At 40.0% G+C, this 18,378-nt stretch overlaps 1 protein-coding gene across 2 annotated transcripts in view; it reads right to left on the bottom strand.

Annotated features, from left to right (window-relative positions):
* The window catches only part of RFESD (Rieske Fe-S domain containing), a 17,388-nt gene extending 13,015 nt beyond the window's left edge, over positions 1 to 4,373 (bottom strand). For both annotated transcript variants that reach the window (XM_017508851.2, XM_017508852.2), the window contains exon 1: positions 4,276 to 4,373. The gene's annotated coding sequence lies outside the window, so the exon portion shown is untranslated. The remainder of the gene's footprint in view (positions 1 to 4,275) is intronic.
* Positions 4,374 to 18,378: the final 14,005 nt, after the last annotated feature.

Raw genomic sequence — 18,378 nt, 5'->3', positions numbered from 1 at the left:
GTTCTCACTCATAAGTGGGTGTTGAACAACGAGAACACATGGACACAGGGAGGGGAGCATCACACACTGGGGTCTGTTGTAGGGGAACAGGGGAGGGACAGCTGGGGTAGGGAGGTCGGGGAGGGATAACAGGGGGAAAAATACCAGATATAGGTGACGGGGGATGGAGGCAGCAAACCACATTGCCATGTATGTACCTATCCTGCATGTTTTGCACATGTACCCCAGAACCTAAAGTGTAATTATATATATATATATATATATATATATATAATAAAATAAAATTAAAAAAGAAGTCATTTGTACCTCGTGTACCTAGCTTAGAATTGTTACACACTATGGGCCAATCCCTTCCCAAAAAATGGGAAAATGTTTTCATGGAAGTACCAACTGACTTCAGACCTTCTACGGAGAATAAATATTGCTCTAAATATTTATTTAATTCTGTATAACTGATTGGAAGTTTTAAAATGTTAACAGATAAAGAACATGGTTCATTTAAAAAGTAAGTTTATAAAACAAGAATTATTAAGAGTAAAATCTCTGTGTTAGTGTTAGGAGTGAACTTTAGAAAAACAGAATTTATAGGTCACTGTTTTGAGAAAAATAGTTCTGAGCCATGTGAAAGACAGATATCAGATATCATTATAAATCTGGGGTACAAAATTGAAGTGTAGGTAGAGAAGTATATGTTTGCATGTTTGTGCATGTGTGCATGTGTGTTGATGGGGAGAGACAGGAGCTTTGAATTCAATGTATAAATGAAGGCATTATATACATCAAGCTTGGAAAATTACAGGGATGTCAAATTTTGTACTCTGAAGTTTGTATTTTTAATTCTTGCTTTAACAATTTCTTTTAAAAAGAGGAGAAGGTAGAAAAGCAATACACATGCTGTTTTTAAAAATTATCTCACAATAAAAAGCCAAAGTTTATTATTTTAAAGCAAAGGCAAAAAGGACCATGGCCACAACTTTCTGGATTAGCTCTGGCTGATAGGAAGCTGGAATACCCTCTCTGAATTGTCATCTGGTTTTATTTGATTTCGGCAGGTACTCAAAGAACACAAATTGCTCAGGTGGTAGTATTTACCTTCAGGGTTGGGCATGCAGCCTTCATCACATTTTGTGACAGAACAGAGGAGTAATTATAAGAAAAATGGGAACAGACAAGGGAATGAACTGAAAGAAGGGGAAAGAAGTTAAATAAAAAGAAACAAAAGCAATGTGAAATTTGCAACACATATAACTGACAAAGGCTTGAGAATCAACTCCTATAGGCCAGTAAAAAAAAATAACAAATAATCATAGAAAAATGAGCAAAAGACATGAACAAACATTTCACAAATAAAGAAGTCTGAATGGCCAGCAATCACATATAAAAACACTCAACCTCATTAATAGGAAAACACAACGGAAATGCAAAGCAAAGCCATTAATGTGATACTTCAAACTTTTCTATCTGCCAGGCTGACAAAAAATTATACCAAGTTTTGGTGAAAATATGGAACTACCAGTGATAACACAAATTATTGCTACCACAGTTTGGCATTAACTAGTAAAGTTAAACACAATAATAATCTCCCACTTTGAGTATATGCCAGAGAAATGTGCACAGGTACACCAGGGAACATACACAAGAACGGTTACAACAGCAAAAAACAAGAACAACACAAAACCCTTCAACAGTGGAACGGATCGTGTACGTTCACTCAATGGAACACTGTACAGCAGTGAAAAATGTATCTCTACATCAAGTTGGATTAATTTCAAAAAACGCAACTGCAAGAGAAAAATTTGAAAAGGAATTCAGAGTATGTTTCCATTTTTATCACAAAAGTGGCAAAACTAGTGTATTATTCATGAATATACGTACTATAGGGTAAATATATAAAGAAAAGCAAAGGGATAAGAAACATAAAATATCCTAAATGTCTAAAAATATTTACTTATTTCTTACATTTAAAATTATTCTGTTTTCAAGATTTAAGTTGTATCCTAGTTTATATTTATGTAGCAAACGACCCCAAGCCCAAGAAAAATGGAATAAAATTGTCCTTTCTAGCCTCAGAGAATATGACTGTGCATAGGTCATAAATGAACTATTTGAGAATTTTGTACAGCTAATTTCAAAATTTGGCATCAAAGGAGGTAATAAATAGTTCTTTTTTTTTCCTCCAGGCAAAAAACAGAAAAGTACTACTATCAAAAAGTAACAGAGTACAAGAGATGAAGTATAACATCAAAAGTGAACTACATTTTCCCAACTCCCAAATAAATGAGAACCAAATGCAGGCCTTTCTCAAATGTGAGTCTCTTCAAACTCCTAGTCTTTGCAGGGTTTTGCCTTCAACCCGAAAAGCTGTGGTGAACTTTGGAGGGGCTGATAAAGGAGCAGAGAAGACTGGGGCTAAGTGATAAAGGTTTCAGAGAACTATGATTATGGCCTTGCATTTTACTTAGAAAAGTATTATTTTATATGTCAAATAATAGTTTCCTCTACCATAAATGACACTATTTATAATATCGGATGACTTTTTACATTTAATTAATGTAAACCCATATTATTAATACTGTGAATATCATGATCCATTGAGACAACAGTAAAAGTCCATGTGTTCACCTTAATTATTATTTTGATGAACTATTCATAAACTCCCAATATATTTCTTCTATTTTAAGTGTACTTTAAGTTAGTAGAGTCTTAAGTGAATGAAACAGAAAATCAAAGGACTCATCCACTTTGGGGGCTACAGGAAAACTTCCCTTTGAAAAATTGAGTTGTTTTATTCCATGTTCTCTTTGAGAAAAATTTTTCGCTTGTCCCTAAAATTGGTTTCTAAAGGTGCTAACTCCATATAAAATTACAAATTAACTACATGCATACTCAGTCACTATTAGATCCCTTTCCAACATGGGGAATAAATATAAGTTGAATTTTTAAAAATATTTAGTGTAACTCAAATTTCCATAAGACATTGGAGATAAAAGCGACATGAAGTGAAAAGCACTTACTTGTCAGTGCTCTCAAGCCATGACTAAGGTGCTTTTACTAAGTCTGGGTATTTTGCCTACACATTATCAGAATGTTTATCTCAAGTATGACACCCTTGCTTTTAGGTTCAGGGGAGAGATATGCCTTAGTTTTGGTATCTCTCTGAATGGCAGAATAAAAATAGATAAAACTAGCTGTCCTTCAGTAAGTGCCCACTGCTTGGACGTTTTGAATATAATTTCATTAATTTTCACAAGACCGGTAAGGAGCAGGCATTAGTTTTATTCAGGCAGCACCCACAGATTTGTAAAAACATGTAACTTGCAAGTAAACTATCCTGAAGACACAAAAACCTTTTAGCAAAGCACAGCAAAGATGTATATTGGTGATATATATAGCATTGATATTTATATGTCACCAAAGAAGATGGTACCAAATTAAAAAAAAAAAAAATTAGGAATGCTAATGTGCAACAGCTATGTTCACGAATGTTTACAACTGAACGCTTGCCCAATAATTTTATATTAAGTCATGTAGCTGCTCTGGAAATCAGCACCATTGTCTGATGTTGAACTGTGATCACGAGTGAGCTACACCTGCGTTTGCATCCCAGTTCTGTGTGAGTTGGGGCAAGTTGCTTTACTTCACTGTGCTGCAGTTTCCTTTACTGTGACAAGGGCCCGCCACATAGGGGTGTGGGTAAAGCACATAAATGCTTTAACACACATCAAATGTTTAGCGCAGGCCTAACCGCAGGAAATACAGCGCGTTCGCTGGCCCCTCTAAGGTCCTTCCAGCTCTGGCAGTTATCCTGTGTAACTCCAAGCTGTGTTTAACATTTTGGTGAAGACGGCCCGCAGTTCTGAGGCTGCACGTGGCTGTCCAGGTGCAGGAAATTCTCGACTACAGACTCCAGGAGACAGTACCTAGGACGGCCGGGGGGCCGCTTCTATAGAGCGCGCAAATGCCAACAAAGCTTGTTAGAAACGACCCGCCCGCACTCCTGAGGTGGCGGGTCTCAGATGTGGCCAAAGTTTCAAGGTGAACAAGCCCAGTGGGTCTCCTGTGCCTGGGCGAAAGCCTTCCGTGGAGGGTTAACCATTAACTAAGGCTGAACCGAAGCCCAGGAAGGCCACAGGCCTCGCAGTTTCCAGGAGCAAACGCCGCGAGATTGCTGCCCGGACACCGCCGGAACGCAGAGTGCAAGCCCCCGGCCCGGACGGAAGCAGCTGGACCCGCGAGCCCCGAGCCCCGCCCCCGCGCGGCGAGAACAGAACTTACTGTCCCCGAGTCCTCGCTCCGCCTCCGCGTGACGCGACTGTACGAGCAGGAGCTCCAGCCACGCGCGGCGACTCGACGGGGTGGGGCGAGGCCGTCCACGTGACCTGAGAAGGCCAGTCCCCGGGACCACCTCTATGGCATTGCTGGCAGACCCCTGGCTGATAGAGATCGCTGGCCAACAACGCCCTGCCAGCACCTTCAAACTGGCAGGCCTACTCGTGTGCTTGACAAATGTGGATAGCATCAAGTTTACTTTTTAGGTGTTTGTTCATCTCATTACATTTATTCAGATTTTAGATAGGACCAGCGATTTCACTCAGGAATTTATCCTATAAAAATATTCGCAGAAGGTCGTTGCGAAGCTTGTAATCCATGTTTAAGGATGCTTATTGCAATGAAATAATGAGAATAGCTAAAGTGATAACACGGGGGAATGGTTCAATAAAACACAGTACAGACGTGAATTACTTCCTACCTGTGTACTGCATACTCAAAGGACAGGTCCATGATGTAATGAATATTAAAGGCAAAGCATATGTGGTGTGCTCTCTTTAATGTAAACAAAAATTATGTCTTGAAATACAAACATGCAGATATGTACATAAACTTTTTCTCAAAAAATCAAAAGAAACAATAGTGGTTGCTTTGGGAGGAAATGGAGGGTTTTTATTTTCATATTTTGAACTTTGCAATTTTACTTTTTCCTTTTTGTACCTCCCTGAATTGACAACAGCAACAATAAAAAACCCTCATATTTGTGTTCCGAGCTGGGAAACTAGATGAGCCTGATAAGTTTTTAAAAGTTTCCTTAACTACATTCCAATGCGGTGATTCTTAACCCTGGCTATGCCTTAGGGTCGCTTGGGAGTTTTGAAAGGGTCGTAATGCCCCGTCTGCATGCCAGACCAACAAAATAAAATGTATATTTATCTGGGAGGTGGGGAGAGCAGATTCAATATATGTTTTTAACTTCCTGAGAGATTCCAATGTGAACCCAAGGTTGAATACTGCAACCTGTATATAGGTGACATAGTGATCTCAGGCTCTAGAGTGGCCCAATGAACCTGGGGCAGCTGAAACCCAGGAACTTTGTCCATTTACCTCAGTGTGCTATACAAATGCCATTTTTAAAATGAGCCTCAACATGTAAGAAGTTGAACAGCTCAGAATAATTTGCCTCCAGTGCTAGTTTCTGATTCTACTCTCTTCAGTATAGTTTTAGAGTGATCAATAATATTTTATGGGATCATTTCGCTTTTGGCCATTTGTTTCACTGACTCAAACACAAATTATCTAGCTTTGATGTATCACTTATCAAAGAGATAAAATATATTTTGATTTATCATAATTTCCATTTTCTATTAGTCATCCCAAATGATTTTATTGGCACATGGAAGGTGTTAGCAGTCTCCAACTTGTCATCAAAGGACGAAATAAGGTTTTCCATTTTAGAATTCCTTTTCTGCTTTGGCATATTCCGGACATTAAAAAAAGACACATCTTAGATCCATCCACCTTAAGTTTGATTTTGAATAAACTGAAGACCTCAGTAGTTATACATGCACATGCACACAAGAAAGATGAAAGAAGAGAAACTTTCTTTTATCTCTACCAAAAGTATTCATATGGTTAGTCATATGAGGTTTGGAAAACTATAACAGAGGTCAGAATAAATTACCCTTCTCCACTTCCCAAGTGCACACATACACAAAGGCACAAAACCATTCACACACAGGCAGGCACATTAGGTAACAGCAAGATCCCATCCAGTCTATTTGGAAGTCATTATTGTTCAGAGTAAAGTTCATGATTTCTACTGTTATTTTGCCTTTTTTTTTCAATAGAACAATGTGAGCAATACTACCACTAAGTTCCACCTGTGGACATCTTGGCGCGTGTTCTACCTTTTCCCTTCCTTCATTTGTTTTAGCCTTTCCTTTTCTGTGCTTCTCACTTTGGCCTATTAGTGACACCTAGTGGTACCTGTGGCCAGCTTTTCCCCTGATTTTGGCTCTCAGTATCTTCATGTATGATTTCAAGTGTTCCTTCCACCTTTGTGAGCCTAGTCCCTCTACTGTAAGCATCAGGCTGTTTCTAGACATACATTTCAGGCACCAAGACTCTCCTCTTAGAGAGTTAAAAACTTGCCTTCAATCCTAAGCCAAAATCCTAAGCTAGTGAAGACACCTGTGTGCTGCTAGTTTCACTACAGGGAGATTTGAAGGGTATCCACCAATCTGGGTTTCCCTCTCCTTCACACCAGAAAAGGATAATAATACTGCCCTTATGAGCCTCTGGAATTCAGATTACGAGACAGTGAGGGTGGCTCTAAATACCACCTATGTGCTTATGACTCCTAAATGAATGTCTCGAGACATAAACGTTTGTTGGGGATACATACTTGACATTTCCATCGGGCTATTGTGGCCGAAACTGTGGTGTTCACCAAACATCCCATCGACCACCCACATTTTCCAGCTCCACTTACAGTTTGTTGCCGCCACGTGGCCAGTTTTGAACAATGGGCTATAGACTGAAGCATAGAAAAGCTGAGATGAGCTTTCTCTAGTTGCATCTCTTTATGTCATAAGAATTAACAATATTCTGGATGCTGGAGCCTCCACCAGCCTGGGTCCCTGAGTGACCATGCAAACAGAGAACACATCCCCCCACCAATTCCCTAACTTCCACCAAGCCGTGAAATTCACATTACTTAAGTGAGAAATAAATTTTTATTATGCTAAGTTCCCTGAAATTTTAAGACTGTTTATTATTATATAATAGTTTAACCTGATAATTCATAGCTATCTCTAATTTCATTATGTTCAAAATTGAAATATTAATTTTCTCCCATAAATCTGCATTTCTTTGTCCTCTCCATCTCTATTAGTGACAACACTGTCCATCTTCAGGCTTAAGGGAGAAATCTGGATGTCTTCCTTGCCTTCTTCCTTTTCCTTACCGCACCCCTTCCTGCCCACCCGCCGCCACCCCATACAGAAGGGAGTTTGCATCGCTGACCTGAGACTGCTATCCTTAAAAAGGTCTGCTTGCAAGGTTGGCCTTTGGCTGACATGTGAGAATTTGGCTGGTAAATAGTCTCCTACTGTTGTACCAAATCCCTATTAACCTCGGTAGGAAAGGAACCAGGCTCAAGAGGCTGAAGAAGAGACCTAGAACCAGCAAACAAAACACAATGTTTTATTAGGTGCTTAGAGAGTCCAGTGGTGGTGGGCTGGGCAGGAAAACTGCAACCGCCTGGGATCATCATGCAGTTTATATAGTATTTTCACCTAATACCCTCCCCATAACAACATCCGCCCAGCAACCTTCATGTACCCCGAAACTCAGGACCTCAATCCCCTGTATGGCCTATGTTCCACTGGACAGGCCAAGGGCTTAGATGTTTATTACAAAGAATGAATCTCCAGGTTGGCGACCCCCAGATTCCCTAACTCACAACATACACCCAGATGCATCTACCATACAGGGTCATTCTAAGGGTATGTACAAATTATTACCAACAGGTGAGTTTACCTGACACCTACACCTAAACATATGAAGAGTTTTCCCTAAATAATAAAAGTGACTCACTGAGCCTAAACTGTTTGTACAATGTGATATATGCTGATAACTTGCTTTTCTTCCGAGATTCTAGAACTTGGTACCTGCTAGGCAGAGGTGCTTGTGACCAGAACCTAATAAAAACTCTGGCTGCTGAGTCTTGGCCTTTCCTGGGGAAAAACATTGAAAGCATGTTTCTGCATTTTCATTTTTGGAAAAAGAATGCAGTCTGTGTGACCCCCTCATAAGAGGGAGAATGCATAGGAATCCTGCACACAAAATCTTCCACGCTCTGCCTGAGTCTTTTTCTTTACAATCCGGCTGTGTATCCTTACTATGTTTCTGTAATAATCTTAGCAACACTGTAATAAGTCCCAGAATCTAGTGAATCTCCAAATGTGAAGGGGTCTTAGGGACCCCTTGATATCCACCCATATCTAATCCAGCACTGAGTCCTGCCAATTCTTCCTAAAATGTATCTGAAATTACACTGCTCCTTACCTTATCTGCTATCACCACCCTGAAGGTGCCATCATCTTTTATTTGTGTTGGACTTCGTGAGGGCTCAATAACACCCTTCTTTTCTGCCTGAGTTTGGAACCAATGGAGAGACACAGAAAAAAGAGATCAAGGTGTAAGCTTTATTTAATTATAAACATCTCAATTGGGATGGCTTAAACATGCAGCCAAAGGGACTAACAGTCTCCTGAATTAAACGTATGTACCAAAACTGTCTTAAAACTGTCCTCTCTAGAGAACCAATTAGATTTGTACCCTCTCTACAGGTACACAAATCTGTAGAAAGAAGAAAGGAGCTAAGCTGAGCATACCAGGAGAAGTGAGAGAAGGCTGGAGATTTGAATAGCTGAAACACTTCTTGTTTCCCCCTGATTTTTATCTTCCTGGTGGAACTCCAAGTCCTGGTTATTAGGCAAATGATACACAGCTGGCCATAAGTGGAGGCGTGGAGAGGAGACTGTGATCAATCAGCAAACGCCGAGTCTGCATTGAGCCTAAGCAAAACACTGGCCATTTGTACCAAGCCAGGCTTAGCAAATCCACACAGAGCTACGTGGGCCCAGCAAAGCTGTAGGTGATGGGGCCTCGGGTGCAAGCTGCTGCTCCTTGACCTTGGACAACATTCAGAACATACTCATTTTGCTACGCTGAGTGTAAGCAGAGACAGGGAGGCCACAAAGACCTAGGAAAGCAGGTATAACTAAGGACTAAATTCTATCTTTCAGTACTTTGGCCTTTCAGACCATAGTGGGTAGAGTCAGGTTTGCTGCAGTTAGAGGCAGTGATATTAATGAAACTGAAGCTTCAGATTCCCACACATGCATGGGCCTTTTCCAAGATCCTGAGGTCCCGAGGGACACTAGTAATGTGTTCACATGGTCATATGCTCTCCCTCTCTCTCTTATCCCTACCCTTCATATATATAATTATATTTAATTTGGTAACAAACACAAAAATACAGAAAAGTGCAGGGAAACTCTATTCCCAAACACCCAGTTGAGAGTATAGTGCCAATCTGATACCCCATCAGTCCCTAATACTTTAGTATGTATTTCCTGCAAATCTGGACATTCTTGTGCATAACCACAATACAACTATCAAAGTCAGGAAGTTAGCACTGACACACTTACTACCATCTAATCCTCAAATTCAGTTCAGAAGCAAGGTTGTGTGTTGAGCTGCCAAGTCTCTAGCCTTTTTCAGTCTGAGACATTTCCTTAGTCTTTCCTTAACACTTGTGATATTGGCATTTTTGAAGATTACATGCCATTCCTTCTGTAGAATGTCCCTCAATCTGAGTTCGTGTAATGTCTCCTCCTGATGAGATTCAGATAATGAAAGCACATCACAGAGATTGGACTTTGTGCCTCTGTAGGCTGCCCCTTGATTCCCTTTCCACTGGGCTTGAGCTGGCTTCACTACGTCACCAGACCATGTTGCCATGTATCCCACTAGGGCTCTGACACTCTTCTGTGAGCCACTGTGGTGGCCCCTCCTTCCCATTCCCCTACCCAGCATGTGTGTCTACCCCACTCTGTCCCACCTACTGGCTTTGGGACTGAGTTGTTCAGAGAGGAGAAAGAAGAGTAGGAGGAATAATGATAATAATGTTTTTGTAAAATGTGTAAAAGCAAGGTGATTTAACTTCTGTGGATCAAGGCCATTGTCTGTTTTCCTTCTGTCACTCAGGCATTTTGGGGACCTGGCTAAGGGACATCTGAGCTGGAAATACATTTAGTTTGGGTTTAGTGGGATATAGTTGTATGATTTACAGCTTCCAAGAATTTTTTAACTGCCCGCTGTGGTGACTCTTCCTTTATGCCCAAACAAGGGTGAGGGCCAGAGTCCTCTCAAAATGTGAAGGTGGGATAGTCCCCAACATTGGAAGTACCTGAGTCCTGGAGGGGAAGCCAGGTTTGAAATGGACGGAGCCAGGAATTAGGCTGTGGAAAATTCTATGATCAGATGTTTGGTAATGCTGTAAGTATGGGATTCTGTTCTCATTGACAGTACACATGAAATGTGCTTAGTAATAACATCATGTAAGCTATAAACCCACCATGTCTTTTTTGACAAGAATCACATGAAATAGAATTTATCAGAATTACTATATCTAAAGTACACAAACTTGTACTGCGTCTACAAACTAAGCTTGTTTCATGCTTCCTGTCAATTAAAAAAAAAAGATTAATAGTGTAGGAAAGATTGAATTATCTGTTCCATTAATATAAAATATTATCATAAAATTATTGTGTGAAGGGATGACTAAAGAGAAAGTAGATAAAATTGCATTCAAAAAGTATTATAGGCCGGATGCGGTGGCTCACGCCTGTAATCCCAGCACTTTGGGAGACCGAGGCAGGCGGATCACAAGGTCAAGAGATCAAGACCATCCTGGCAAACATGGTGAAACCCCATCTCTACTAAAAATGCAAAAAAATTAGCTGGGTGTGGTGGCGTGTGCATGTAATCCCAGCTACTTGGGAGGCTGAGGCAGGAGAGTCGCTTGAACCCAGGAGGTGGAGGTTTCAGTGAGCTAAGATCGTGCCACTGCACTCCAGCCTGACAACAGAGCAAGGCTTTGTCTCAAAAAAAAAAAAAAATGTATTACAGAGGGATGTCTAGCAATTACTGTTTGCTATTATGGCTGTTTTAAAATATTTGTATTTTTTGTGATTATTTGTTCTTTCTAATTAAATATTCACTTTTATATGTATTTTTAAATTTATTGTTTTCTATCTTTTTCTTAAAGAGAACCCTTCCCCACATTGTCACCTAAGTCTATACCCAGCTGCATTTAAACTGCAAAGCAGCTGAGCTCCACGTGTGCCTAACTGGAAATTGTCCATGACCGGGATGGGCATGCAGCACTACTTCACATTTCATTCTGCATTCTGGGCCAGAGAGGGAACTGTGGAGGGACAAACCTTGGATTCATGTAGTACATCTACATGCTCAAAGTCACTCCACATCATCCATGGAAACACAAGAGCTCTGGAGAAAGTGTAGCTCAAGACAGATTGTTTAGCCTCCACTGAAAACAGCCATCGAGGCACAGGATTGAAAAAACACTCCCAAGACAGCTCCATGTCACTAGATAGAGATCTTGCTCAATTAAGGGTTCAGAATGGAAATGGTGATGAAGAGATTTTTAATTGATAAGAAGAGAAAGACACTTGGAGACTGTGGCCTCCACCTTTATAAATTTCTAAACTTGTTGGAAGGCAGAATGCCTCTGTTGCCTCTGTCTTAGATACATCTATGAACGTCTCTCCCTCTGCCCACTTCATCCCCCAGATTTGTTCAGCATGTACCCAAATTAACCTCTTTTTTGTATACATATATATATTCATATATATATATATATATATATATATACATATATATATATATATACACATATACTTTATTACACTTTAAGTTCTGGGGTACATGTGCAGAACATGCTGGTTTGTTACATAGGTATACATGTGCCGTACACATGGTTCGCTGCATCTATCACCCTATCATCTACATTAGGTAGTTCTCCTAATGCTATGCCTCCTCTATACCCCCAGCCCCTGCTATCCCTCCCTTAGGCTCCCTCTGCCTGACAGGCCCCAGTGTGTGATGCTCCCCTCCCTGTGTCCATGTGTTCTTATTGTTCAACACCTACTGATGAGTGAGAACATTTGGTATTTGGTTTTCTGTTCTTGCATCAGTTTGCTGAGAATGATGGTTTCCAGCTTTATTCACGTCTCTGCAAAGGATATGAACTCATCATTTTTTATGGCTGCATAGTATTCCTTGGTGTATATGTGCCACATTTTCTTTGTCTAGTCTATCACTGATGGGCATTTGGGTTGGTTCCAAGTCTTTGCTATTGTGAACTGTGCTGCAGTAAACATCTTTATAATAGAATGATTTATAATCCTTTGGGTATATACCCAGTGATGGAATTGCTAAGTCAAATGGTATTTTGAGTTCCAGATCCTTGAGGAATTGCCACACTGTCTTCCACAATGGTTGAACTAATTTACACTTCCACCAACAGTGTAAAAGCATTCCTATTTCTTCGCACCTTCTCCAGCATCTGTTGTTTCCAGATTTTTTAATGATTGCCATTCTAACTGGTATGAGATGCTATCTCAGTGTGGTTTTGATTTGCATTTCTCTAATGGCCAGTTTTTAATATCAGCTTTTTTTCATATGTTTATTGGCTGCAGAAATGTCTTCTTTTGAGAAGTATCTGTTCATATCCTTCACCTACTTTTTGATGGAGTTGTTTGTTTTTTTTCTTGTAAATCTGTTTTAGTTCTTTGTAGATTCTGGATATTAGCCCTTTGTCAGATAGGTAGATTGCAAAATTTTTTTCCCATTCTGTTGGTTGCCAGTTCACTCTAATGACAGTTTCTTTTGCTGTGCAGAAGCTGTGGAGTTTGATTAGGCCCCATTTGTCTATTTTGGCTTTTGTTGCCATTGCTTTTGGTGTTTTAATCATGAAGTCCTGCCCGTGCCTATGTCCTGAAAGGTATTGCTTAGGTTTTCTTCTAGGGTTTTTATGGTGTTAGGTCTTATGTTTAAATCTTTAATCCATCTGGAGCAAGTTAACCTCTTATGAAAAGGTTTCTCCCAAATGAGTTTACCTGCACAGGATATAGATTTGAATTGTCTGCACTGACTGACTGACAGCCACCCTGAGAAAGTTGAGACATAGATTCTCTCCTCTCAGGTCCTAAGCTTATGCTAGAATTTTTGGGTTCTAGAAGTATGTCTTTGTTTGGCAATTGCTCCAGGAACAGGAAACGGTTTGCTTCCTAACTTTGGTAGGTAGGTAAGAGGCTAGTGCTGCAATAACGTTCTGGTTTCTGCTAACACTTTTAACTCTTTAAAAAGAGTGAGGCTTATCAGAAAATGTGGAATGACCAAGTACAACTTCAGAGATAGACTGTAGCTGCGGCTGCTGAAGGCTGCAGGAACCCCTCAGCTGAGGCTGTACAGAATCAGAAATAGGAAGAGCTTTGATTTTTTTTTTTTGTACAAGTACAGACAATTTTGATTTTCAAACTTCGACCCTTCGGATTTTGGTATCTTTGGGCTTTACCTTGCAAGAGGATTTAATCTCTGAACCTCAATTTCCCCCTAAACATTAGTTTAGAGCCAAGATACGATGTTTTTGTTTTTTGTCTTTTAATCGTTGTTGTTTCATTTTTAACTGGGCCCCTCTAGCCTCAACAGAGGAGAGAGACCAGGAGTGGGAGTCAAATTGAAGTCGCTTCACTTGAAACTCAAGGGATAAGGCATGTGTGTTTCCATCTGACACTCTGCTAAGGCTGGTGTTTCTAGCATATGTGTGCTTCATTGAGCCTGGGCTCTATTATTTAGTGTCAATGTCTCCACATCACTTGTGGGCAGCATTTTAAGTCCTGAACACAGTGGCTGACTTCACATCCCCTTGTTATGGAATTGCTTAGGTTCATGCAGTCTGCTACTTGAGGATGATTACTCAGGATCTTTCACACTTACTCCACTTGTGGTATCTCTTGCAGCACATTTCTGACTGCCGTTGACACCTCTGAATCTGGTTCCTCAAGTCTGAGGGAGCAACAGTACCTCTGCCACACGCTCTTTAAGACACTACTTTTCTGCAGGTCTTAAATATCCTAAGATTTGCATGGTGGCATGTGTCTTCAGTGCTTTAGTTTGCTCTGCTGTGCCCCTATTCATTTTGGGAAGGCTCAGCTATGTTTCTAACAGTGTAACTTGCTCCTTAAACCGATCGCTTTCTTTCTCTGCTACATGCATCGTTTGCCAAAACTGAGTGCCTGCCTGCCTGCCTCCCTCCCTCCCTCCTTTCCTCCTTCCCTCCCTCCCTTTCTTCCTCCCTCCCTCCTTTCCTCCCTTCCTTCCTCCCTCCCTCCCTCCCTCTCTTCCTTCCTTCCTTCCTTCCTTCCCTCGTTTTACTTTCTCTTTGCTTTCTAGCCTTGGCTTTGTTCCTCCTTGGGCTTCCTAAAACATATCCTGTGCAAACAAAATTTTGTTTAGTTGGATGACCCTAATGGGAGATAACTTTCTGTTAGACCAACGTCTAAGCCAGACCTGTATTTCCTCTTATTGTGCAGCCTGGCTCTACCTTAATATATGTCATCTTGGCTGTGCCTTTTCTAGAGCCCATCTCAACACATTTCTTTTGCCTGTTTCCTCAAGGTGCAGGCATCTCCAATATCTGCAATTACAACAACTGTATCACTTTTGAACTCATCTAAAACTCTTAGTATCTTACCCAGATTTTTCTAGTCTTCTCCTCCCTTAAATCTGTCCAAATTTCTATAACCATTGGTTATATTTGCCCAATAAGAGGGTGGCTCTAACGAACTAGCCAGGAAGATGGGGTTACAAAGTCTATGTGTGACTGCCCGGGGCTCTGTGTGTGTGTGTGTTTGTGTCTGTTTAAGGTATGAACAATTCCCAAAGGAAGATTATTGTGAAGATGGCAGAGGCTGCTAGAAGGTGTCCATTTGGAGAGTAATTTTGCCCATTGACCTATTAAAGGTTCTGAGAGGTACTGCTGTAAAGAAACCTGGTTGAGAAGGGAAGAATAAATGAGAAGATGTCATGTGAAAATATTCAGAAAAATCCAGAATGTGGGACAACTGGCTTGGTCTCATTAAAAACGCAATCTCTTTTTCAAAAGGTCAGGAAGACTGTTATAAAATAAAAGGGACTAAACAGGCACAACCATCAAATGCAGTGTGTGAACTCTAATGAGATTTTGGTTCAAAAGAAAAAAATCTATACAAGTTATATTGAAAATAAAAGAGAAAATTTGAACATGGAATGGGTATTAGATGGTATTAGAGAAAACTATTGTTAATTTTCTTAAGTGTTATGCTTCTGTGGTTATGTAAGAATGTCTTAGGAGATACATGCAAAAGTATTTGGAGGCAAAGTGCAATGCTATCATGAGTCTGCAACTGATTTTCAAGTCATTTACCACCAGCAGCAACTATATATATATATAAGATGGCAAAATGTTAACAACTGCCAAATTTTAGTGGTTAATATGTGGGTGTTCTTTTGTGTTACTTTAGCTTTTCTGTAACATTATAATAAGAAGTTAAAGGAAAAGAAGCCTATTTAACCTAGTGTTCCAAACATTTGACTATGAACCTCTTTTTCTCCCTTGTAATAACATCAATACTGAAGCATCTTCTGCTTCTTAGACTACACTCTGGGACTAGGGCAAGCTCTTAGTAGCTCATTTAAAAATATGCAATAATGATAAATGCTAAGTGAAAAATAAAAATCTTCTTGAAAATTCGAAATGTACTTTAAAAAGGTATCTCAATAACTTAGAAAGAACAGGTCTAATGCTGTTAACATAGTAGTGTGACTTCATTGACCAGAGAGATGAAGGTCAAAACTTGCACAATGATTCCTGAATGTCTAGTAGGCATTTCTCAAAATGTTTCTCTTAGTTTAACCTCAAGGATGATGATCCAGGTTAATGATTTAATCATCTGTATACTTCTGTGCTTAAAGAACTACATGAAATAATAATCACTTAGAGCACATTCAGGAAGAGGTGTGAAGAAAAATTTGCAGGCATATTGATGCAAAGTATGCAGAATAAGATAAATACAATTATTATCACCTTAATCTGAATCCATAGTACTTATAAATGTCTACCATTTTATTTCCTTCAGTGGAGATTTGGGGATGTATAGTTGACTTTAATGTAATTTACTTTCTCTTTTTTCTGGTAAAGTTTTTTTAGGGAATTCCTCTTGGGCAACACTTCTTCCACGTGGTCCAAGTGAACCACATATACATTGTTACCCCCACCCTTTTATATAAAAAGAGTGCGCACATAACCCACATCTGACCATGCACCCAATTCAATGCAGTCGATTCTAGACTTTTGGCTGAAATTATGTGAAACAAGGCACTCCCTTTCTATTGGCTTCATGAACCTGGTCGTATGTGCTGTTGGAAGCCCCTTTGTCACTAGGGAGGTAGCCTGTCTAAGAGTGAAGCCAAGCCAGAGCAAAGGAGACCTGAGAGATAGGGAACAATGGATTCCTGGTGACATATTTTCTGCAACTGGATCCAGTTTTGCCTGAAGCTATTTTATGTTCTTGGACCCTTTGACTCCAAGAACCTATAAATCTCCTTTTGGTTGAAGTCAGGTTGACTGAACTTTTGTTCATGACAACTAAGCAAGTCCTGAATTATATTAGGAAGAGATAGAAAACTCTTTTATTTTCCCCTTCGAGAGTCACAAAACTTGGGCCAAGTGTGGTGGCTCATGCCTGTAATCCCAGAACTTTGGGAGGCTGAGGTGGTAGGATCATTTGAACCCAGTAGTTCAAGACCAGCTTGTATAACACAGTGAGACTCTGTCTCTATAAAAATTGGAAAATTAACCAGACATGATGGTGCATGTGTGGGTGACAGGCTAGGTGCGGTGGCTCATGCCTGTACTCCCAGCACTTTTGGAAGCTGAGGCAGGCGGAGCCTTAGACTAGCCTGGGCAACATGCAAAACTCCATCTCTATTTCTTGATTTTTAAAAAAGTCACTGAATTTGAAATTTCCAATTTCAAAATAAAATTTGAATGTATCAATATCGGTATTTTTTGTGACTTAAAAAAAGCACTGTTTCTTCAAATAGCCAAATAACAGTGATGGTAATAGTGAAAACATTTAAAAGAGCATTTTCCTAATAATTTTGATGAAATCATAGAATTAAGAACTGTAATTAATATGACCACTGTTCTTTCATTATTATTATAACTGCCCATGTAATCTTTATGAAATTTTGCAGCTGTTTATAGGATAAAATATCCTGATTTTTGTACTTCACAATGTAAATTTTAGCTGTAATCTGTGTTTCCTCAGCTCTGTAAGTCTGGCTGCAAAAACTTATTTTATTAAAGCATCTAGTTAGTCATTTCAGCCCAAATTCACCACTCAGGGAATACTAGCATTTCTTTAAATTCCTCCAAAGATAGCTTGATAAATGCAGGTAGTATCACTTGTGTGATGGCTTGTGTGTCTCTAATACTGTTGTCCTGGGGTTCTGTAGATATTTTACTAAAACACTGGTGGATCTGGATGGGCACAATTTGACCAACAGACATAGAACTGATTTAGACTCACTTATTCCTCTAACCTTGGGTCCTTGTCTTACCTGTCTCTATTTTCTTTTCCCTTAGGATGAAATCTTGACCTGAAGGTCCCTTATGCAAATAAGCCCTGGAAGAGTGCCCCTTGGCAGTCCTTCAGTCCTGTCTACCATATTTGAAATCTTCAGTAAAAACTGTTTGCACTCTCAAGGTGAGAAGAGATGGTCAGGAATTACTTTTTAAATAAGCATTTTAATTCTAAGGTTTGATGTGGTAGCGTTAACCTATGACAGCAAATTCTTTGACACTCCTTCTATAAGAAGGTAGGGTGTATGTTCCCTGCCTTTGAGTCTGGGCTGATTTGTAATTACTTCAACCAAGAGTCAGAAGAGGTAATGCCAGGTGACTTCTAAGTCAAGGTGATATAAAGCCAGGCAGCTTCTAACTTGTTCACTAGGATACTTGCTCTTGGGAACTTAGAAGTTTGACTCCTCCAAGGCCACATGGACTTCCATGTGGAGGTGTTCTGGTCAATAGCTCCTGATAAGCCCAGCCTTTGAATAGCCCAGCCCAGGCACCAGACATATGAGTGAAGAAGCTCCTAGGTGATTCCTGCCACAACCATTTCAGTCTTCCCTGCCAAGAGTCCATGTATCATGGCACAAAAACAAGCCAATCTGCTGTACTCCATCTGAACTCCTCCACAGAATCCATGGGCATAATAAAATGGTGGTAATTTTATACCAAAAGGTTTGGGATACTGTGCTACACAACAGACAGCTGGAAAAGGTTGATCCTGAATAAAATCAGGGTTCGTTAGCAGGGCAGGAGAGTAATGGCTGTTAACATGGGCAATAGAGAGCCTGACACATTTCTGATGCCTGCTCCTGAACTGATATCTGTACACGTGAGGT

The sequence above is a fragment of the Cebus imitator genome, unplaced genomic scaffold (genome assembly GCF_001604975.1).
Source record: "Cebus imitator isolate Cc_AM_T3 unplaced genomic scaffold, Cebus_imitator-1.0 Scaffold403, whole genome shotgun sequence".
NCBI classification, from domain to species: Eukaryota; Metazoa; Chordata; class Mammalia; order Primates; family Cebidae; genus Cebus; species Cebus imitator.
The sequence above is the reverse complement of the archived record's forward strand: the minus strand, read 5'-3'. Positions and strand labels throughout refer to the sequence as shown.